Below are 24,605 nucleotides of genomic sequence, written 5' to 3' on the forward strand. Positions count from 1 at the left end.
GGGGAAGAGCCAGGTAATATCAAAGCAGGATTCTACTCATTTATTCAACCAACCTGCACGAGACTGCTGCTGGGCTCTGGGGGCTTTGCAGAGGGCTGGATAGATACCATGAAGTCAGGAAGTGAGCAGAGCCTTTGGAAACTATGCAAAGGGGAAAATCACAGTTCAGCAGGTCAAAGAGAAGTCTGCTTGGGGACCCCATGGAGAGATAGGCAGCCAGCAGACAAGGGAATGCAGGAGGCAGCACTGCCCATCAGCAGAGGAGCTAGGAAGACTGGTCAGATGGGTCGGGGAGGACCCTTGGTTTTTCCACTCAAGCTTGGCATGTGTTTGGGGGCTCTTCAATGGTGGCCTCCCCAGCATTCACATGGGAGGGAAACAATGAAACTAGGCAGGGAGGCGAGGCTGTCCTCTAAGGAGCTTTCCTACCATGGGACAAGATCTGCAGCATGCACAGCCATCTCTACCTGTTCAGGTGCTATGGCCTCTGTTGAATGAGCAGGTGGGTGGTGGCGTGTGAGCTCAGGGCTCTATCTGTCCATGTTAGGGGCATGGCCAGGAAATGAAGACCTCCTCAGAAAGTGTCCCATGTCTAAGCTGTACACACAGGACACACTGCTTCCAATTCTGAGCGATTAGCCACCTTTGGCTGGATTCCTGTGGTTCTGTGATGACTGAGTCATCCCCACCACCCCCACCTGCTGTACTGCAGCAATAGGGCTTGAGGACAGCCCAGCCCTGCACCCCAGCCCGCTATAGGAGAGATCTGCAGGGAGAGCCCGCATGTGCCCAATGCTTAAGTCCAGTAGAGTCTGGCGTGCCAACTGGGCTTCCCGTGTGACCCTAGGCATCTCCGGGATCTCTGACCACTGCCAAGACATTTTTAGAGGCAGATAAGCTGATTAGGGCTCCCATACCAGGTTTTGATCTGGGTCAGAGCTGAGAGTATCCTACATTTAGAATTTAAAGTGCATTTTTCAATTGGCTAATTAGAGGAGATAATCCTGGGGTGAGGCCGAAATTATGGCCACTTGAGAAGTTCTCTAAAATAATAATCACAAATTCAATTACATAATTGGTAATAGCAATTGCTACTTTTTTTGGAGCACTTACCATGAGCCGGGCACACCAAGTATTTATACAACCAGTATTATTATTATACCCATTTTGAAAATGCATTTACTAGTGAGGCTCAAGCAGCTTGTTCAAGATCACGATGAAGAACCAGGATTTGAACCCAGGTTATGTCTGAGTTGTTCTCTGAATCACAGGTGTACTTCCACTTGAGCTAGGAGTCTTCCTGGAATTTCTTCTGATTGTTCAGCACGGTCACTCAACAAAGGTGGCTTATTTTCACAACGAGCCTTTGTGTTTGTAAAATGGGGAGCATGTTACCTACCCCATGAGGTTTTCACAAGAAAGAAATGAAGGACCCCCTTATAAATCATACAATCCAACTCTTGGTTTTTAGGGAGTGCGCCATAAATGTTGCCTGTTAGCAGTTTATTTTGCTTCTAGAGATTTCTATAACCTAAAAATAGAAAGCAAATCAGTGCCCAAGATTCACTGTAAAAGAGGTTTCTTGCCTCTGATAAGGTCAATCCTTACCCTTTGTGGATGTGAGGTTTGTGTGAACTTCACAGTTGCGTGTATCTGTCATCTTCATCATTTCTGCCCTTCACCTTGCGTATTTGCTGAGGTTGGAACTGAGCTTTGCCTTGCTCCTGGGTGGGTTCCCAGGGTGCCTGTCATACTGGACCAAGGTTTGAATTCTGGAAACATCCTCAATATGTTGCATAGGCACGTTGCCTTCTCTCACAGGCCAGGGGCCTGCTCTTCCTTGTGCTAAACTGAACATTTTCTTTGGATTAAAACCCAATTTCTGGGTCTGTCCATACACTTGAGAGACTTTCTTCAGTTAATAACTATACATAGATTTTCTTGTGACTGAAACACCATCTGCAGGGTGTCAACTTGCTGGGTTTCCAGGAGTGCCTCAATAGGCAAGAGGGTTTTAGGCTGTATGTGTCCAGATTCTTTAAAATCATAATAGTTATACATTTATTTTAACGTACACAAAAGAAAAATGTATCTAGTGCATAAAATACATACTACACTGTTCCATAGATATCATGAAGTTCCCTTTTAAAATACATTTATTCAAGTAAAACCATGCCTTGGTTTTAAGAAGAAATAGTAACAAAATGGTAGTACAATTAATATGTAGCTATGTAAAAAAAAAAATTAAAGGAGGGACTTGAAAAATGGAAGTTTTGGGGTTTCCTGCTGTGGCATAATGGGATCCGAAGTGTCTTGGGAGACCTGAGACACAGGTTGAATCCCTGGCCCGGCACAGTGGATTAAGGATCCGGCATTGCTGAGGCTGCAGCTTGGATCGAGACTGCAACTGGATCTGATCCCTGGCCCAGGAATTCTGTATGCTATGGGGTAGTCAAAAAAGAAAAAGAAAAAGAAAAGAAAAAGAAAGAAAGAAAAGTAAAGAAAAATGGAACTTTGGAAACCTATGAATTCTCCTCATTTTTTTTTTTTTCTTCACATTTCCCAACCCCTGCTCTGGCACCTCCACTCATACTCATTCCTTGATTCCCATGGCCCTGCCACTTGTCCTGGGATTCCAAGCTGGATCGATGTCCTGGCCCGCCTCTTCTCACCTGGCTATGCGGCTTCCCTTCTGGGGATCCTCAGCTCCCCGTGTTTCTCACCATCATAAAGTTCACTCCCTGTGGTATCATGGCCTGTCTATGCATCTGTATCCCACCCTCCCAGACTGGGAACTTTGCCAAACTGGGGAGCATGTCTTATTCATGGCTGAATCTGCAGGCCTGGGGCAAAGTCCTCACGCAGTAAATCTGTTGAATGAATGAACTAATAATTGAATCCATGCACTTTTGCCATCAGTTGCTTCCAACCAAGGAAACTAAAGGACCAACGATACTCATTGATTACATTGATTATTCTTGAAGTTACTTCACCGCAGGCTCAAGGTTGGGCCACGTTGACTACAACTCTTTAGAACCATATTTACACCACCCTGCTCCCAGAGTTTTATTTGTGCTTTCACTAAAGGAAAATGCAGCAGCCAAGCAGGGCACCTGGTGATGTGTCTCCCTGCTGAACAGGGCAGATGGCACCAAGCCTTGCATCCACTCTGCTCAGTGGGGGAAGGGCTCCTTTGCCTACTGGTGACCTCCAGTCTCACTCGCAATCTGATATTTCCCAAATGCAAACTGCCTACTGCAACTTTGAAAGATATTCTCTCTGACATCCAATTTAACAATTAACAATTTTTTTTATTGTTTTTTTCCCACCATGGGGCTCAGCTCCTGCTGGGATGTTTCACAGAGAGGGCAGTTTGCCAAGCATTAACTTGTCTGGCCCAGGGGGCATAACTGCACAGCTGATTTCATTTGAGTGAACATCATTCCTTTGGTCTTATTTGCAAACTGTCATATGGCACTGAGATTGAGTTAACTGTTTGTGTTCTGAGTCCTGAGGATAACCAGAGAGCAAGATTATCCAGCATCTCTTCTAGAATCTAGTGCAGTAAATCTAATCCAGGAGATAATAGAACTTTTCCATAATGGGCCTGAGAGTAAATTTTTTTCCCTTTTTTTAATGAATTTTATTACATTTATAGGTGTACAACAATCATCACACCCAAAGTGTACAGCATTTCCATCCCAAACCCTCAGTGCATCTCCCACCCCCAACTTGTCTTATTTGGAAATGTAAGTTTCTCAAAATCTGTGAGTCAGTAGCTGTTCTGCAAAGAAGTTCATTGTGTCCTTTTTTTAGATTCCACATGTAAGTGATAGCATTTGATACTGGCGTCTCATTGTCTGACTGACTTCCATTTTAGGCTCATATGGTGTCTGTCACAACTGTTCAACTCTGCCCTTGTATTGTGAAAGCACATAGGTGATATTTAGATGAATGGGCGTGACTGTGTCCTAATAAAACTTTATTTATAAAAGCAGGTAGAGGACCACATGTAGTACACAGACCTTAGTTTGGCCAGCCTGGTCTAACTAGCAGTTAAGAGTTCTTGTTTTGGGGGACTTCCCATTGTGTCTCAGTGGTAATGAACCTGACTAGCATCCATGAGGATGTGGGTTTGATCCCCAGCCTCACTTAGTGGGTTAAGGATCCGGTGTTGCCGTGAGCTGTGGTGTAGGTTGCAGACACGGCTTGGATCCCATGTTGCTGTGGCTGTGGCACAGGCCAGCAGCTGTGGTTCTGATTCAACTCCTAGCCTGGGAACATCCATATGCCTTGAGTGCGGCCCTAAAAAGACAAAAACAAACAAACAAACAAATAAATAAATAAATAAATAAATAAATAACAAAGAGTTCACTTTGTAATCAGGCCAACCTAGATGCAACCTGCCTCAGGTGAATGGAGGGGTAGTGGCTGGAATCAGAGAAGCTGTGGCAAAGTTCAGGAATCCAAAATACTTGTAAAAGCCTCACCGACTAAATCCTGATTCTGGGACCATCTTATCGGTGATCTGCTAAAGTTATTCTTGAAAGCCCATTTTAGGAGAATATTACAGGCCTACAGCAACCCAGCTTGTTGCCACCCCCAGTACAGCAAGATGGAAAAAAAGCACATTCCTCAGAAGATTCTTGTGAGTAGTGAAAAGCAGATGCTCATGGTCAGTATTAAAGTGATTGTGGTCCTAGACTAAAGCACCAAGAAAGGGAACAGTTGGCCACCTTGGGCTCTGTCTCCTTAGGGATTAAGGCAAATGATGAAATGATGAGATCTTCTCCAGGCAACCACCAGGGAGTCACATGAGAGACATCCAAGCTGATGACTCAGGAGAGGGTGGTGGCCGTGAAGACTCATGGCTAGAATAACCCTAACCCTAACCTCTACGAGGTAAAAACAATACATATTTATTTATGTATTCATACATTCATTGACTCACACATCCGTATAGAATCCCTATAAATGCCAGGCAGTCTTTGCTCTAATGGCACAAATGATGTGAGACGTGCTTCCATTGGGGCAGGAATCCTGAAGGAGGGCAGGGGGAGGCCTGAAGGTTTGCCCTCCTGGGTGAGGAATCTGGCAGGAGACAGGGTGGTCTCTTCCAGACATGCAAAGGGCAGCAGATGTGCTCCAGAGAAAGGCCGGCTGGAGAAGCTCGGCCCCATGCTGCTGGGTCCCTGTCACTGGCGGTGATGGAAAGGGCCCTGGTGGCCCAGAGGCTGGGTGCTCTGTCCCACTCTCAGAACCATCAGCCCACTCTGTGGCCTCTGAGCCCCTGGAGAGTGTTCCTCAGGGCTCACTAAGACTCACACCTCTTCATACACCCTGGGGAAACCATCCTTTTCCCAGTCCGCACAGAGCGGCAGGCGTAACCAGCTGCTTTACACATGTAATTAGAAGAAATAAGAGCAGTGAGAGAAAATTGGGTAAGTAAGTGCAAAATGACTTTAAAAAAAGAGAGAGAGAGAGAGAGAGAGAAAGAATAAATCTTAGGGAAAAGAAGCAAAGTTAAGGCAGAGTGCACCACTGTGTTTTCATTTGCCACGTGTCAGATTTTTAGAAGGCATCGCGAGGTCGCCTGGCCCACCCAGTGCTCCGCCTCATCCACAACAGAAGGCCGGTGAGCCATCCCACTGCTGGCTGAGGATGGAGGGCATCCAGGCGATCTCTGTGACAATGGTGCATTTCTGCAGACCCTGTGTTGCTTGCTTCTCTGGCTCTAGGCCTGGCGACTGTGTTCTAATCTCAGCCCTGCGCTCTGGCAGGATCTCCTAGGCGGGGACCTCTCTCCACATCGTCCTTCCTCCAAACCTGCATTATGCAGCTGCCTATCGATCAGCTGCTCCCCTTGCCCCGTTAGTCACCCTCCCCTCCTTCTCCTTTGCTCTGTAGAAGCTTCTCAGTTGTCAGTTCCATTTCTATATCACTATGGCAACCACAACCCCCAGCCTCATTGCCTCCCCCCTCCACCTGCTTTTCTCCCCACCTCCCTCCTCCTTTTGCAAGTAGGATTTGCAGGGAAACTGCCGACAGGCTGGTCTTCTAGTAATTTCTCTCATAAAACAAACAGCTGAGGAGAGGGAGTTGGGAGGCAGGGTGGTGGAGTGGGGCCAGCTGTGCCTCCGAAGCCACAAGGGGACGGAGAAACACAGGAGAGTGGAGTGCACGCAAAAAAAAAAAAAAAAAAAAAGAGTCCAGGGAACAGTGGGTCACAGCAATGTGGATTTGGGACCACCCCAGCCTAGCGAGGGCTGCCTGAGGTGTGGAAGGCTCCCTCCAGACATGCAGGGATGGTGGCCCAAGTGCTAAGATGACTATTGCCCATCACAGCATCCCCAGGGGAGGTGTGTCTGCCTGGTTGCTGTGACACAGACCAGGGCAAGTGAGGACACAAGCTGCAGACCACAGGGGAAATTATCCCCAGTACCCTCATTATGGAAGCAAGTGCCTCTGAACCCATCAGTGTTTAACAGCTGCAAGTACCCTCTTTCTGGAAGACAGGGCCATTTCCCCAACTCTAATGGCAATTTACATCCATCCCAGTCAACTGCAAGTCACAGGCTCCTCTGAGTGCTGGAGGCCACCAGGCAGGTGTCAGGTACAGGGCAGGTGTGGGGATACAAAGGCCACCTGGGAGTACATTGATGGGGCCAAGGTGAGAAAGGCAGAATAAACTAGAGTGAGTTGGTACGCCAGAGTTTGGGAGGAGAGTAAATATTAATAGCTTTATTACATGCCTTCTTTATAAATTAAAGAAATATGGTTTTGGCTGCTAATGACCTTCAAATTAGCAGCTCTTTCAAAAAGCACTTATGTATTTTTAATTCCAAATGTAGCTGAGTGTCAGTTGTAGCAGCAATGGAAGCAGCAGGGCACCTGGGTAGTTTTAAATAAGAGGAAACTCAGATCATTATTTTTGAAACTGTCAGCTTCTACGCCTTTTAATGGATTCACTTTCTCTCATCTCTTTCCCCACGTCTGTGCTCTTTGAAGATTCCCAGGCATTCTCCGTGGGAGAAAGGAACAGAGGCACAGGTCTGCCATATGGAAGGACCTGGGCTTTAGTTCCAACCAGGGCGCTCAGAGTGTCCCCGGGAGGGAGGCTTTAGCACGTGCGCTTGCAAAGAGCATCAGAGAGAAGAGGAAAGAGAGAGAGTTCCAGCCTGAGATACAGGGTGCTGGGTAATGGGACCTGAGGCTTCCTTCTCTACTCTTCTCCTGATTCTAACTTTCCTAAAGAGAATTCAGTGACCTCAGAACATCAGACAGAGAGAATAGCGAGGAATTAAAGGAGAGACCAAGACAATAAGAAAGAAGAGATGGAGGTAGAGGTAGATGGAGAAACCCAGTGAGAATTTGAGTAAGGAGGAAACAAGCAATAGGTCAGAGCTTCTCACAGTGTGGACCCTAGACCAGAAGCAGCTGCAACACCTGGGAACTTATTAGAAATGTGAGCTCTTAGGCTTTAGCTCAGAAGTGATGGATTAGAAGTTCTGAGGAATGGGCCCCATCACCTGTGTTTTCATAAGGCTTCCAAGTGGTCCTGGTGCTGTGAGGCCATGGATCTAGAGCAGAGAAACTTAGACAGAGGAAGGAAGGGAGGAGAGCAGTGAAGAGGGGTGAGAGGAAGGAAGAGGAGTCGATGGCGGTAAAGGACAAGGAGGAAGCACCTAAGAGAGAAGAGAAATGTGGGAGTGAGTCTGTCCCTCCACTTATATGCTCCTTGTTATTTTCAAATAGCCCACAGGTGATGGTTCCACAGATACCAACACCTGCCTTCACACCTGGGACCTCTCTTTCCCAGTGGTTCCTGAGTGGAGCTCTCCCCCCAAGTCACTCTGACCCACAGCTGTACCAGTCTTCTGACACCATGGTGGGGGACGCAATGCCATTTCGCTGGTCTGAAAAATGGGGATGGTGAGTCTTCTTTGATCACGTGGATTTCTGACAATGCTTTCCAATGAGCATTTCATTTCAGTTACCAGAAGGATCAGCTTCTAGGCTGAATTTTAGGTAAAAGTTGAACTTTTTTCCAAGTTGTCAGGGCAATGGACAAAGAGCAAGGATATTTCCCATTTGGTCAGGGAGCTCTTTGTGCCTAAGGCATGAATGTCCCCATGTTCAAAGTTAACAAGTTCATGCCAACTCCAAATAGACAACTCAAATAGACAACAGCCAATAGACAGTTATCAGATGCATTTTCCATGCAAAGGTGACTCTGCCTGGCTGCTCCCTGCAAGGATCTCTGATCTCCTAGGTAGAGATTATGAAAAAGACTCCTACTATGAAACCTCGACCCCACCCCAACCTCAGTCATGTGTTTATCTTCTCCAAAGACTGACTTTCTCAAGCATCTGTTCTGGCACCATGAAAACACCTTAGGTAGGCTCTCAGGACTATTCTGAATTAGCAGTGCTAAGTGTAACCATTCATCGAATGTTTACTTAGTAGGGACTCCTAACCACCTGGAAACAGGCACTACTTCCAAGTGCTTAGGGCCCATGAGCAACACAAATCTGTATCTTCAACAGAATCCAGCAAGGGGAGACAGACAATTAACAATAAACATAAACATAAATAAATTACCTGACACCTTTGAGGTTGAAAATGCTGTGGAAAAAGGAAAAGTTGGAGAGTAGAAGAGCAGTTTGCAATTTTCATTATGGTGATCAGGACAGAATTCATTGAGAAGGTGGGATTTGGGCAAATACTTGAGGAGGTAAGGAAGTGAGCCAGGACGGATGTCCTGCAAGCCAATGCCACTGCAGCATCTATAGTTTGGTGAGTTAAAAAATAAAACAGCCTGATATCTTCTAGAACAGTAAATAGACTTTCCATATGCAATCTCATTTATGCCTCACTGTGCCCTAATGCATCCCAATATTGTTATTAGCATTTAACTGTTGTAAAAACTTAGATGTAAAAACTGATAAGACTTAGGAAGGCTGCATGGTTTGGTTAAGGAAGTGGGTTGTTAACCTGGGACTAAATCCTGATTGAAATGATCCTAAAACACACACTGTTTTCTAAAACCTATGTATCTCCCTGTGTGTAAAGTTAGATGTTGGAATGCTGATCAAATATGGGACACAGAGCCAAGCCCTGGAGACGAAAGCATTGCCACAGCCAGTAGGTACAGACTGCACAGTAAAGCCATCCCCACCAAGTATTAACCAGTTTCCAGAAAGGACATATGCATCTCTGCCAAGAAGAATGATCTCACATTGGAAAAAAGAAAACTCATGGCCAAGAGAAGTTGCAAGTCCTCAACAGTAATGAAGAAGTCAAGGGGAAGACAGCCATTCTAAATGATTTCAAATCTCCCAGCTTGGTTGACTAACATCACAGGGCTCTATCAGAAGCTGTCTTATGGTAAGAAGTCAAGACAATCTGCGTGCCCATTGCTGAGTAGCCAATAGCCAAAATGTATTAAATGCACAGCATGGACTTCTTGTGTTCCAGGTAATGGACTACTAGATCTTCATATAGCACCCTGCACAGATTTTTAAGATCATAGGACTCAGTAGGCAAAGCAAGAATTAGGATGGATATATAATGTAATACCTGTTTTACAAGAGCATGCATAGATAAAGTATCTGTATTGAGCACAATAGAATGGTTGCCTATGGTTGGGAACAATGGAGATAATCAACCTATTCCCCACTTATTTCCCCTCCTGTCTTTAAACTGGATCTATACACATGTGTGTATGTATAGATGCATATATACATATCTGTTTCTGGGCATCTGAGATGCTTTATTAGTCTGCCAACTCTTATTCCAGGAAAGCACTATCTTAATTATCTCAGCCTCATTACACATTTTAATGTTGTGTGACATGGGTCATCCATCCTTATTCACATTCATAATTCTCATAACTATTTTCACCTGTATATTTTTCCAGTTGAATTATGAGGTAATTCTGTAAAGTTCCAAAATACTAGTATTTTCATTGGTATAGTTCTAAATATTAAATTAATGTGGAAGAGTAGAAACCTTTACCAGATATATCTTCCAATTTACAAATATGGCATTTATCTCCTTTTCATCAAGTTCTTTTATAATCCTCAGCAAAGTGTTATACATTTTTTTTACAGATGCTATGTATTTCTTGCTAAAAATTCCTGTAATTTATGTTTTGCTGTAGTCAAGGGAATCTTCTTTTTCATTATGCTTGCAAATTTTAATATATATTTTATATCTACCTGGCATGCTAAGTATCATTATTATTTGATATTTCTTCAATGGAATTAAGTATTTCATTTGTTTTTTATACATTCTATAATAAAAGAGAGTTTAATTACATGTTATCAGTGTTTTAAATTTAATTTGTTTTCCTGCCTTATTGCACTGTCTGAAACTTCTAGAAAAATATTCAGTGATACTATTGGCAGATGTATTTATCTTTTCCCTCATTTGAATAGAAATGTCTTTATTGTTTAATAAGGAGTGTGATATTGGTTGCTGCTACTATATAGATATTCAAATAATGGAGTTTCTTTCTTTGTTTTACTAAGAATTATTATTTTAAGTAGATATTTTATTTCTTAAAATGCATTTTAGCATCTATAGAGGAGATAATATATTGAACCAGAGTTGATTTCCTGAAGTAAACTCTACTTCATCATGGCATGTTTTGCTTTTAATTTACTGGTGATCTGGTGTGTTATAATTTCACATAGTTGCATATATGTGATAGGATTTTCAGCATTTTATTTTCAAAACTCTGATTATTTAGTATTTATTTTTGTGAAGGTATAATATAGAAGAAAAATTGTCCAAATTATAAGTCAGCAGCCTGATTAATTTTCATAAAGCAAACTCACCCATGTAACTACCACCCAGATGAGGAAATAAAAAAGTCACTAGCATCAAGTTCCCTCCCAGTCACTATGCCCCCAGCTTTTCAAAAAAACAAAAACAAAATAAAAAAGCAGGTAGCCATCTCCTGACTTGTGAAACCAAAGACTGTTTTGCATTTTAAACCTTATATAAACGGAATAATAGTGTATATTATTCTGTGTTCGATTTGTTTAGCTCAAACCATACTTGTGAAATTCATGCATGTTTTCATAATTTAATTTGTTCATTTTAATAGCTGTATGATATTCCTTTGCATGAATATATCACAGTTTTCTTATTTACTCCATTATCTCCATTGGCTTATTTACTCCATTGCTATTTCCAGTTTCTGATTATTATAATTGTGCTATTAATATCTCACATATGTGTTTTGGTGTTCATGTCTTTCAACATCACATGTATGCATTTCTGTTAGTATGAATCTAGATTGCTAGATCATGGGTCATGGTATATGCACATACTTTCAAGTAGTTTTCCACAGTAGTAGAATAGGAGATGAAGTTCTGCCAAAGAGCTAGCTGCCATTTTTCATGTAAATCCAAGATGCTGTTGGGTCAACCTGGCTGAGGACTTGAATATACTCTTTCCATTTGGCAAGTGAGGTTTGTTGGGCACTCCTGGATTTGTTAATCTTTGATCCGGGTCACAAGGACTTCATGATCAATGATTCACTTTTCACAAAGGCAAGCTAATAGATACTTTTCAAAAGGGGTGTACTTGAACATTGTGTATCCATCCACATAGTCCCAAGAAACTTTACTCAGAGAGCAGTGTTTTAATTTTGTCACAGGGTTTACTGACCATCTCAGAGAGTGATCATATTTCAGTCAGAATCACAAAGATCTAGGCTTCTGTCCTGGCAATGAACAGGACATTATTTACGTAATGAGAGATTTGGACATCAGGAAGCAGAGACATTCTTGCTAAAATTTGACTCATTCACCTCTGGCAAATCACAGTGCACTTTAGGCACCCATGGGGAATACTAAGCGTTCAGTGAGCACTTCTCTTCTGACCAGGAGACTCTCCTCTGGACTTGATGAGCATTCACATATATGCATGTAAAACATCAATGTCAATTACACATTCAGCAGTGGATTCCACTACCACAGTACATTTAATGGCCTGATGGTTCCAACCACAAAAATCACATTAACTACCTTCCTCTACTCTGAACCTCGCTCAAACTCCATTAACTACATCCTGACAATGGGCATGATGTTGACATGGGCAACAGAGCCATGCAAATTTGAATCTTTTCCCTCCCTGAAGTTCCCTACATGTGCAGACAGGGGCATATTGCCTTCAGGATTTCTGGGTACAGGAGATCTCAGCCTCATGTCTGATCATCTTTCTACTTAAATAACTGAGATAGAGCAGTACAGATGAAACTAGGGCACTGGGGAGAGTGTGGCTCCACACCAGTAAGCAAGGCACATTTACTTTCCATTTTGAGCAATGTAGCAGCTGTGCTCAGCTCCAACAAACAAACTTCCATTGGTTTCAGCCTTCTCAAAACTACATGGAATGGTGAAGTCCTCATGGCTAACACCCTCTATTTCATCCTTGGGAAGCTCTTGACTCAGCAGTTACAGTCACAATGATTTCCCACTGGGGCCATGGGGTGTGTGCCATCTGGCTGGCTTGGGCTTGGCTCCCACAGTGGTACCCTTCACTGGGGAGCATACATTAATCTGGGGCATCATTTCCCATTACTAACACCTCCTAAGTTCTTATTCAATCTCCACATAAGGGCTGGGGAATTTTCCAGGGCAGTAGGGCTGACAGCAAGCATTTATCTAGATTTTTTGGGTTCAGTTTCTCATTCTGCAGTGGATCGCTTTCATTATTGTAAACCCAATCCAGGGCACTAAAACTCTGAATAGTAGTCAATACCTTATTTAGAATTTTCCAGGGGAGTTTGTCTGATTTAAGGAAATTCCCTTATGGCAACTGGTACCTTCTGCAAAACAAAGAAACAGACAACAACAACAAAACCCAACTCTGAACTTTTTATTGCTACTTTGAAATGGACCTGCAATTGACATGACAGACTGCAGTAGAGGTCTGAGCCCTAAGATGAACCAGCTGTTCCCATTTGTCCTTAATAAGTATCCTACATCCCACATCTCCCAAATGAATAAGCCAAAGGTCTAGTTTGCTGCACATGGTAGTCACAAATTTCCCTCCTTCATTCTCAGTGTATGTAGGTGTTTTTGTAACTGTTATCTAATAGAGACTGAACCTTCAGCCAGCTGCCCTCAGGAAAAATCTTAGTATCTGTTATTACAATAGGGTGAACTTGAAGCTGACCACTGGACTAGCAAAGTCCCCCCTCTGGAGGAGACTTGTAACATCCAAGGCCTAGTTCATGCAGCTATCTTTGAACCTATTTCCTAGTATTTGATCTGCAATTCCTCCCCAGTCCCATCTCATTAATAGGCAATTAAGTGGAGGACAATTTATTGCCTGGTTGAACACTCGCTTTGGTTGAACATACACTTTGGTTTTCTGAAAGTGTCAAAACTGTGAAGGGTCAGAAATTTTACTCTGTTTGCAAGCTAACAAGTTACCCTGCCACTGTTTCATGAATGCTATTCTAACCAGAATCCTGGGTCAGAGATGAAGGACAGGGTATTACCATAGAAATAGTGGTAACTAGAATATCATAATTTTTGGAATTGTTCCTTGGTTCCCAGTTCCCACAGGGAGGCATGACTTGGGCCGGATGACACTAACACATGCAGAGTGTTGCAATGCACAAGAAAAACCCTAAACTTACTCAACAATAAGTTTTCTTTTTTCTCCAGAGGGAGATATTTTTATTATACCAGACAGTAAGCATGCCTGCATATTGCTCTAGAGGCTCTCCCAAGGCTATTTGCTATGGAAACATTCTTGAAAAAAATAGTCCAGAACAAAGGGCGACATTGCCCTACCCGTAAGATCTGCAAGAAATCCATGGAGAAGAATGTCTCAATAAGTATAATTTACATAATATTCACCTTTTTGAGGTATACAGTCCTATGAGTTGAGAAAAATATATAGGTCATGTAATCACCACCACAATCAGTACAGAATATTTTATCACCGCCCCAGAGTTCCCTTACACCCTTTGTCATCAATTTCTTCCCTCCACCCACAGCCCCCAGCAACCACTGATCAGACTTGGGTCTCTATCATTTTGCCTTTTCCAGAGTGCTATATAAATGGAATCATAAAAAATATAGTCATTTGGGTCTGGCTTCTTTCGCTTAGCACAATGCTTTTGAGATTTGCCCATGGCATTGCATGTATCAGTATTCTATTTATTTTTAATGCCGAGTAGCATTCCATTGTATGTACACTGATTTCTTTATCCATTCACCAGTTGATGGAAATTTGGACTGTTTCCAGTTTTTTACTATTGTGAATAAATATGCTATAAACCTCCACATACAGGTCCTTGTGTGAACATATGTTTTCATCCCTTTTGAGTAATTAGTTTGAAGATTCTTGGGCCATAAAGTACATTCAAGCTTTACTTTATTCAAAAACTGACTATCGTTTCCCTAAGTGATTTGTATCATTTTTCATTTCTAGAGGCAATGGATGAAAATATTACTTCACATCCTCACACTTGACATGGAATTTTTTGTGTTTTAGTTATTCTAATAAGTGTTCAGTAATATTCCATTATACATTTCACTTACATTTCTCTAATGATTAATGACGTCAAGCACATTTTCATGTGCTTATTTATCATTTTGTATGTCTTATTCAGTGAAGCAAATGTTTAAATATTTTTTCATTCTTAAAATTTTTTTTCTTGTTAAGAGAATTCTTTTATATTCTGAGTAGACTTCTTTTATCAGACTTTTACTTTTTTTTCCCACCTGTTTTCCTACAGTTCAAGACTTCTCATTTTCTTAACATCCAAAGAAACTAAATTTTAAATTTTAATTAAATTCAATTTATCTTTTTTTAGTTTTATGGTTTGTATTTTTGTGTGTTCTTTAGTAAAGCTTTGCTTAACTGAAAGTAAAAAAAAAATTATCTTTAATGTATTCCCTGTTATAGTTATAGTTTATCATTTTATATTTAGGCTTATGATCCATTTTGAGTTATCTTTGTATGAGCGTAGTTTTTTTTTTCTTTTTACATGTGGATAGCTAAACGTTCCATCAATATTTGCTGAAAACACCATCTTTTATCTATTAAGTTACAATGGGAACTTCAGTGAAAATTAATTGATTGTGTTTATTTGAACCTAATTCTGCTATCTCTATTCTGTTTCATTAATCAGTATGACAAATCTCTCACAAATATGTCACTCAATTGTTGTATTTAGTGGCAAGTGTGAAAATGATGCAGTAGTATTCTCCATGTTCTTTTGAAAATTGTTCTAAAATTTCTTTACTTTCCCATATATATTTTAGAATCAGATTTCTGATTTCTACAAAAATGCCTTTTGATATTTTGAATGGGGTTGCAATCAATTTACAGTTTTATAAGTATAACTCTCCATTTATTTAGTGTTTCTGTTACCAATCTGGGTTATTGGTCTTCCTTAATCAAAACAAATTGATAAGAGGCCAGGCGAGAAATTCAGACAAGGCTTTTTGGGGCCCCTGCTGCAGCAGAGAGGGGGTGAAAAAAAGAAAATGGTTCCCTTGCACCTTTGATTGCTTGCTTTCTAGCTCCATAAGAGGGGGTGGTGAGCTGGTTCCTTATATGGAGTGTGGGGATAGGGGTGGGTCCAGGGTCTGGTCAGAGGGATGGGTTAGGGGGTCTGCAGGGGGCATACACAGTTCCCTGCTTTTTCTCCTTGTACTTCAGAAGTAGGAGTTGGGTTTTTAGGTTTTTTTTTTTTTTTGTATCTTGTCTATAATTTGCCCCAACTGCACACGCACACAGTTATTTTTAGTCCCTTACAGGTTTTTTTTTTTTTTTTGTATTTTGTTGCTCAAGGAGGTATTTATCTAGGTACAAGCACTACAGCCACTGAAGCAAATTGTCCTATGTCCCAGGACCTAGCCTGTCTCACTTATTTGATAGCTTTTATGAATGTTATATAGTTTCTACATACAAATATTGGTATATATATATATGTGTGTGTGTATATATACACATATGCATGTGTGTGTGTGTGTATTTTATGGATGCACCCATGGCATGTATAAGTTTCCAGGCTAGGGACTGAATCCAAGCAGCAATGCTGGATCCATTAACCCACTGCCCTAGGCCAGGTATTGAACCCATGCCTCTGCAGTGACCCAGGCCATTGCAGTTGGATTCTTAACCCACTGTGCCACAGTGGGAACTTCCTATTTTATTAATATTTTGTGTTGATGAAGCTATTGTAAGTGAAACTATTTAATTTATATGTTCAAGTGTTTATCTCTGGTACATAGAAATAGAATTTTTTTAAACACTGAACTTGCTAAATTTATTTTTTATTTCTAGGAGCTTCTTTGTACATCTTTTGGAATTTCTTACATAAACATTCATGTTATCTGCAAATAAAGACAATTTTATTCCTTCCTTTCCAATCTAGATGCTTTTCTTTCATTCATTTTTTTTTTTCTTATTGGCCTGACTGGAACCTCAGAAAAATGTTAAATAAAGGTGATGAGAAGAGAGCAGAACTCTTTGCCTTGTTCCTGATCTTGGGGGAAAAGCAGTCAATCTTTCACACTATATATGGTATTCACTGTGGTGTTTTTCTAGACACCTTTTCTTAGATTAGGGAGTTCACATCTTTTTCTAGTTTGATGAACAGATAACTGAGTTTTGTCAAATGCTTTTTCTGCATCCATTGAGATGACCATGTTTTTCCCTTTTTTATTTAGATTGTAATATGGTCAATTGTATCAATTAATATGCTAGTATTAAACTAGCTTCACATAAATACAATTTGGTCAGAGTGTATTATCCTTTTTATGTATACATGTTGCTAAAGCTTAGTTAAGGATTTTTGCATGAATGTCCATAAGGAATATTAGTCTGCTGTTATTCTTCTTATAATGTCCTTGTCTCATTTTGGTATTAGTGTAATGCTGGCCACATAGAATTTGTTAGAAAGTTTTTCTTTGCCTAAAATATTCAAAAAGCATTTGTACAGAGTTGGTATTTTTCTTCATTAGGTTTGGTGGAATTCCCTATTGATGTGAACTAGGCCTGGGGTACTTCGTGGGAAGGGATTTAGTTATATATTCAATTCTTTAATAATAAAGGGATATTCAGGTTATCTACTTCTTGAGAAAGCTTTGGCAGTTTGTGTATTTAAAGGAAATTTGCCATTTCAAATGTTTTAAAAATTTTTATTGCTATAAAATTCTCTATAATATTCCTTTAAAAACTTTTTTTAGGAGTTCCCATGGTGGCTCAGTGGTTAACGAATCTGACTAGGAACCATGAGGTTGCGGGTTCGATCCCTGGCCTTTCTCAGTGGGTTAAGGATCCAGTGTTGCTGTGAGCTGTGGTGTAGGTCGCAGGCGCAGCTCGAATCCCGTGTTGCCGTGGCTCTGGCGTAGGCCTGTAGCTATAGCTCCAATTCGACCCCTAGCCTGGGAACCTCCATGTGCCCCGAGGGAGCAAGCAGCCCAAGAAATGGCAAAAAGACAAAAAACAAAACAAAAAACTTTTTTTATAGCTATAGAATCTGTTTTGTTGAATATTTCTTTCTGGCATTGATAATTAGGGTCTTCTCTGTTTTATAATCTGTCTGGTTAAAGGTCTATCAATTTTTTTGATCTTCTGAAAAAACTTTTGTTGTTATTGATTTCTGTTTTTCTGCTTTCTCTTTTATTGACTTCCACTTTGATCTTTATTATTTTGTTTCTTCTACTTAAATTTAATTTGCTCTTTTTTTCTAGTTTCTAGAGATGGAAGCTAATTTGGGATATTTTCTTTTCTTTTTTAGATTTTTTCTTTGATCCATGAGTTTTTGAAAGTATGCTATTTACTTTCAAATATTTGGGAATTTTTTAGATATTGTCCTTTTACTGATTGCTAATGTAACTTTGGTTTTGGTCAAAGGGTGAAATTTTAATCATTTCAATCTTTTTAAATCTATTGAGACTTATTTTGTGGTCCATAATACCATCTATCATTGTTAAAAGTTCGTGTGTATTTGAACAAAAGTTGTATTATGCTGTTGTTGGGTGAGTGAACAATGAATGCCAAGTAGGCCAAGTTGGTTGACAGTGTTGGGCAAATCTCCTATATCTAGTTTTCTATTTGCTTCTTCCATCAATTATTAAGCGAGGAGTGTTGAAATTTCCAGCAATAAGGGCTGGGCTTATCTATTTCTCTGTGTAATTTGTCAGATTTTGTTTGTGTATTTTGAAGCTCTGTTACTGGGGCATAAACATTCAGGTTTGTTATGTTCTTTTGATGCATTGATACCTTTATTATTGTGAAATGCCCTTCTTTATCTCTGGTAATGTTCTTATTCTAATTAATGTTAGCATACTATATCATTTTCCATCTTTTCATTTTTTTCCATCTTTTGTGTCTTTATATTTAAAGTGCATGTCTTAGAGGCAGCAAATACTTGGGCATTATTTCTTATCCAATTTGACAATTCCACTGTGTAATTAGGGTAGTACACCATTTGCATTTAATGTGATTATTGAATAACATGAGGGTTACTTTAAAAATACCATTGAAAGACACAAAATAAGATTTTCATAATGAAAGTCTATCATATTCTGGAGAGAGAAATCAATATTACAAAGAGTTCACTTAGCCTTAATTTAATATATATATTTAATTTTGATCCCTATAAAAACAGTAGATTATTTTTGAAGTAGAATAAGTTGAATCATATGTTGAGGGAAAATAATCATGTGAGCATCTCTAAGAAAATTGTGAAAGATAAAAGTGAGGAAAACTCAGTCTTCTATATGGTAAAATATTTTATAAATATAGGGGTAATTAAATAGCATGCCGTTGACATGACTGGAACATCTATGAGTGGAACAGAAAAGAGAATGGTGAAATAGTCACAGAATTCATGTAAAAATTTTGTATATGATAAGTCTGGATCAAGATGCCAAAGTAGAAAGAGCCTAAGTTCATCTCTTCCCATGGTCACACCAAAACCACAACTATATATAGAACAACTATCTGAGAATGATCTGAAACAAGCAGAACAGGTTTTCTGCAACAAAGGATACAAAGAAAAGATCACTTTAAGACAGGTAGGTGGGGTAGAGATGCAGTCTTGTCAGAACCCTCACCCTTGGTGTGGAGTCCCACAGGCCAGAAAATTATAAAAATTTCAGATGTTCTCCCCTGAGGAGCCAGGGGTCCAAGCCCCACATATGGGCCATAAGCCTGAGGGACTTAGATCAAGAAGAGGAGTCCCCATAACATCTAGCTTTGAAAACCAGTGGGGATGACATCTGGGGGAACCAGAGATCTGTGGGAAAATCAAGACTTCAGTCTTGAAGGGTTCACACACAAATTCATTCTCTCTGAGTCCCATTACAGTGGCAGAAGCTTGGAAAGCACTCAGCTCTTATGAGAAAGAGATTCATGGTCTAATTTAAAGCACGTGTCAGAGGTTTTTGGACAAGGGTCTTGTGGCAGTTTCACCAAGGATGAAAGTGCTGATGCCACCATTTTTGTTTTACTCATCTTCTTTAGTGAAACTATTGTGTATGACACTGTGTTGTGTATTGGCTTGGCATGATTTCAAATCCACTTGTTTATGATTTAAGTAAAGTTGTTTTAATCCACTTGTTTATGATAAAAACTAAAAAGAGCAGTTTTTAGGAGTAAAGTTGTTTTGATATAAAAATGAATAAAGTTGCATCAGGATTTCGTCAAGTAATCTGTTATCCTTGGTAAGCTTTTAGTAGCTCAGCTACTGAGGGGCCCTACTTGGGGTTTAGCAGATAAAGAAGCACCATGAAGAGGGGACATTTAGGTGATAAATACTGAGAGTTTTTACAGAATATCCTAGAGTTTCAGTCAGAGGAAAACTACCTTTTACTGATCTGCTCTCTGAAGATCTAGAGACACTTGCTCCTGCCATGGCCAAACAACTCTCTTTTTGGTTGGCAGTGGTGTTAAACTGTGCAGCGGCCTCAGAAACAGAAGGGGCATTTTCTTATGTTCTCATAAGGGTGACTTCTTTATTGGCAGTGCAGCAAAGCTCACAGCAGCCCTCAAAGATCAGGCGAGCCATCAAAACTGCTGTTCCCTAGCAACATGCTGTAGCAACAAGGGACTTTTATTTTTGTACTGGGCTGGACTTCAGCAAAACCTTTTCTCCTGAGAAACGAAAACTCTAGAAAAGGCAAACCTTCACTTAATTTGGACTTTATTCCTTTCATTTTCCCTTGCTTGGAACAATAGTAATTAAGCTAACATTTGCTTGGAGCATCTTATTTATTGGCTTATTAAGAGATATTATTCTGCATGCTATTGGCCTGTGAAATTATTATAATTCTCACAGTGAACCTGTGTTAAATAAAATATTGGCAAAGACAATCTCAAGCTCTGAGCATAATTTGCTGGTGCCCCCAAAAAACATATTATAATAGCAGCTATATGACACTATACATTTGCCAAAACCCGTAGAATTCTAAAACACAAAGAGTAAAACTTAACATATGCAAAAATTTTTTAAATCATTTAGGAGTTTGGAGGGAGGCGTGAGGATGAATAGTAGAATGTGATGAAAGAAGCCAGCTGTATTACAAATGCATGGAACATCTTCACTGACGAGGGTGAGGGGAAAGGTGCTAAACTAAGGAACTTTGGAAAGGAGTAGAATCTGTAAGACTAAAAGCAAAAGGACATGCACCTCAACACTGCACTCTGATAAAGTTGTTTCCCCATGGAGTACTAGTAAATAATTCTAGGTACACTATATACGTGAATATTGGAATTGAACAATTAAGTAATTGGATGACAGATGGTAGGAGCCAGGGTTCTCGCTGTTAGAGTAGGATTTTACTGATAGGCAAGAAAGGACGCTAGAAAGATCCATGTGGTGCTGGGTTATAGCTGAAGGTATCGATGTCAACTCATGTTTAGCTTAATATAGATTCAGAAGGTTATATATGGAAATATTTATTGCTATATGTATATACTTGGGTTAGTATGTTCCTTGCTCTATCTTGCCTAGAAGCAATCATTTCAATAAAAATGAGTACACTGAGAAACCACACCTTGGTTTGTGATATTATTCTCCAGTGAAAGGAATAGGGCTCTTTAGATAAATGGTTTCTTCTAGAACTGGGACTAGAAATATACAAGATGAGCCGGGAGCATCTTGTAGTACGGATGTGCTTAAAAAATCATATATGCACAATGATGTGTGTGTGCCAAAGGGACACAGGAGGCAGCTAAAAAACTCGCAATAGCCAAAGCAAAACAATTGGAGCAACAAAATAAAGTAGTATTGGGTTATAAACCAAAGTATAAAATAGATATTCATGAGTCCATATGGACATAAATAAATAAATGACTAAATAAATAAACAACTATGTACATGCCTACATAAATTATAAATAGTGGGAGAAGAGACAAATCTGCCATGCAGAATTCTCAATAATTCATGGAGATACTCAGTTTCAAGAAAGTGCCTTAAGTCCCAACTCCTTAGGTGTGGGTTGCACATAGCGACTTCCTTCCAAAGGGTAAAGATAGAAAGGAGAAGAAAGAGTAAGTAGACATCGGAGAAAGCTGACTGCCTCTGTCAGGTGATCAAGGTGAACATCAACAGGAATAAGTCATGTTTACAGTATGTTCACTTTACATGATGTGAGGAGAATGGTACTTAACCTTTTTGGTCTTCCTCTCAGTCTAATTCTGAGAAAAACATCAGGCAAATCTTAAGTTAAGGATGTTATATAAAGTACTAGACCAGCACTCCTCAAAACTGTCAAGGTCATCAGAAATAAGGAAAGTCTGAGAAACTGACTAAGAGGAGAGTAGGGAGATGAGATGACTAAATGTAACGTGATAGGATCCTGGAACAGGAAAAGGACATTAGATAAAAACTAAGGAAAATCTGACTAGTGAAGTATGGACTTTAGTTAATAATAATATGTTAATATTGATTAATCAATTGCTACAATTAAACCATGCTAACCTAAGATGATAATAATAGGAGAAGCTAGGATGGGATATGTGGAAACTCTATACTACCTTCAGGAGTTTTTATTTTTTTAATCTGAAACCACTCTTTTTTTTTGGGGGGGGGGGCCATACCCACAGCATATGGAGGTTCCCAGGCTAGGGGTCTAATCGGAGCTATAGCTGCCAGCCTATGCCAGAGCCACACAATGCCTCATCTGCAACCTACACCACAGCTCATGGCAACACTGGATCCTTAACCCACTGAGCGAGGGCAGGGATCAAACTGGCAACCTCATGGTTCCTAGTCGGATTCATTTCTGCTGAGCCATGACAGGAACTCCTGAAACTATTTTAAATTTGAAAAGTTTATTGGAATTTTAGGATGGAGAAACTCCACAAATAGTATCTAAATAAATGCTTTTAAATCACATGATAGCAAAATACAAATTCCTGCAACACATAAAACTTTAAAATATCAATAACTTAATAGATATATGGTCCATGTGTTTTTGTTGGTTGTGTTGGTTTTGTTTGCTTTTCAGGGCTGCACCTGCAGCATATGAAAGTTCCCGGGCTAGGGGCCAAATCGGAGCTACAGCTACACAGCCAAAGCAACGTGGGATACGAGCCACATCTGTAACCTATACCACAGCTCACAGCAATGCTGGATCCCTGACCCACTGACTGGGGCCAGGGATTGAACCCTCATCCTCATGGATACTAGTCAGATTTATTTCCACTGTGCCATAGTGGGAACTTCTACAGTCCAGGTTTAAATAAACAATTAATAGAAATTAAATTGTAAGACTTTGAGCATACAAGAATTTGATCTATATCACTCATAATAATAAAAATCAAAATTAAATTATGCTAAGATACCATTTTTCATGGATGAAGTGGGTCAAGTCTGACAGCGTACTTTGTTGGGGAAGGGGTAGGATACAGAACTCTCTTCACTCTTTGGTGGACTCTATTAGGTAAATTCAGTGGATGAAGATTTGATAATTCAAATCAAAATGAGCAGTGCATATACACTTCAGCTTAGCACTGTTTATTTACTTAGTGTGCTGTTTAGGTGCCAATTCTTGTTTTAAACTGAGATATAGTTGACCCAGAATTATATTTATTTCAGGTTACAGTGTAGTGATCCAACATTAGTGTACTGCAAAATGATCACTGCATTAAATCCAGTTAATATCCATCACCATACTTATTTACAACCATTTTTTCTTGTGATGAGAACTCTCAAGAATCACTCTCCTATCTGCTTTCAACTATGTAATACAGCATTATTAACTATAATCACCATGCTTTACATACTATATATCAGCACTTGTTATAACTTGGAATTTATTCCACCAATATAATACTCCATATGCATGAAGACATTCATACAAAGAAAATAACAGCAAAATTGTTTGTGTGATATCAATTCTTTATTTTAAAGCCAGATATCCCATATTGGGGCACTAGTTAATGAGTTACACAAATATAACATATAAAGTGAGATACAATGTAGTTATGAAAAAGAATTGAAATAACCCTGTGGGGGCTGACATACAACAATTGCCAAAATAAAATGCGAGGTGAAAAAGAGCAAAGTTCAGAATATTGTGTGCCTAATAATAATGTTTATTAGTATACTTAACAGCGATTTAATAGAAATTATATCTCTAGAAGAAGAATTGGATAATTTAAAAAGGTGCAATCAGAAAACAAAAATGTTGTTAGTAATCAAATACAATTGCAAAAATAACAAATTAAATTGCTTTCTGAATATTAAGTGCACAGCTGAAGACAAAGTTGGTCCTCTGGCAAATAAAGTTATGTTAATATCACAAAACATAGAGTAAAGTGAAAAATATAATTGAAAGTTCAGGTACTGGAAGACAGATGTAGCAGTTCTAATATTCAGAAAGAAAATATTTAAAAGAGAAAACTGGGGGAAAATGATAATAGCAAATTATCGAGGAAGTATTAGTAGAAAATGTCCTGAAACTAAAGAAGCAATTCTTCCAATTGGAAGACGTGACCAAATCCCAACAGGGATTACTGCAAAAAAAAGCTCATGTTGAGAGAAATCTTAGTGATATTTCTGAATTCCAAACAGAAGAGAAAATCCTAAAACTTCCAAGAAGGAAACAAAGAGATGACCTCAAAAGGAGAAAAATTAAACTGATCCAGACATCTCATATGCAACAGCGGGTTTTAGAAGACAAAGGAGAAACTCTTTCAAAATTCTGAGGGGAATAATTGGAATCTAAAATCCCATGCCAATCTCTATGACCAATCAAGTATGAGAGTGAAATAAAGACAATTCAGGCATTCCAAAACTCAAAAATTTTAAATTCCACCCACATGTATTTTCTGAAACAAAAACTCAAGGATGTATTCCAGATACCAAAAGGGAAATAAAAGGAAAACATGGATTTCCAAAATGAGATAACGGCCATCCTAGAACCTAACCAGTCACATAAATACAGGAGCATCGAGGATTTCCACAAAGAATGTTCTGAAGAAAAAGGAAGATTTTATTCAATCAATAGCATGACTAAGGCTCTTAAAGATCTTCAAACGTGAAAAGAATCTCCGTTATGATATCTAGGAAGACTGAAAGTGTACCTAAGGAAAACATGGTTCTGTCTCTA

This window comes from Phacochoerus africanus, chromosome 1 (assembly GCF_016906955.1).
Source record: "Phacochoerus africanus isolate WHEZ1 chromosome 1, ROS_Pafr_v1, whole genome shotgun sequence".
NCBI lineage: Eukaryota > Metazoa > Chordata > Mammalia > Artiodactyla > Suidae > Phacochoerus > Phacochoerus africanus.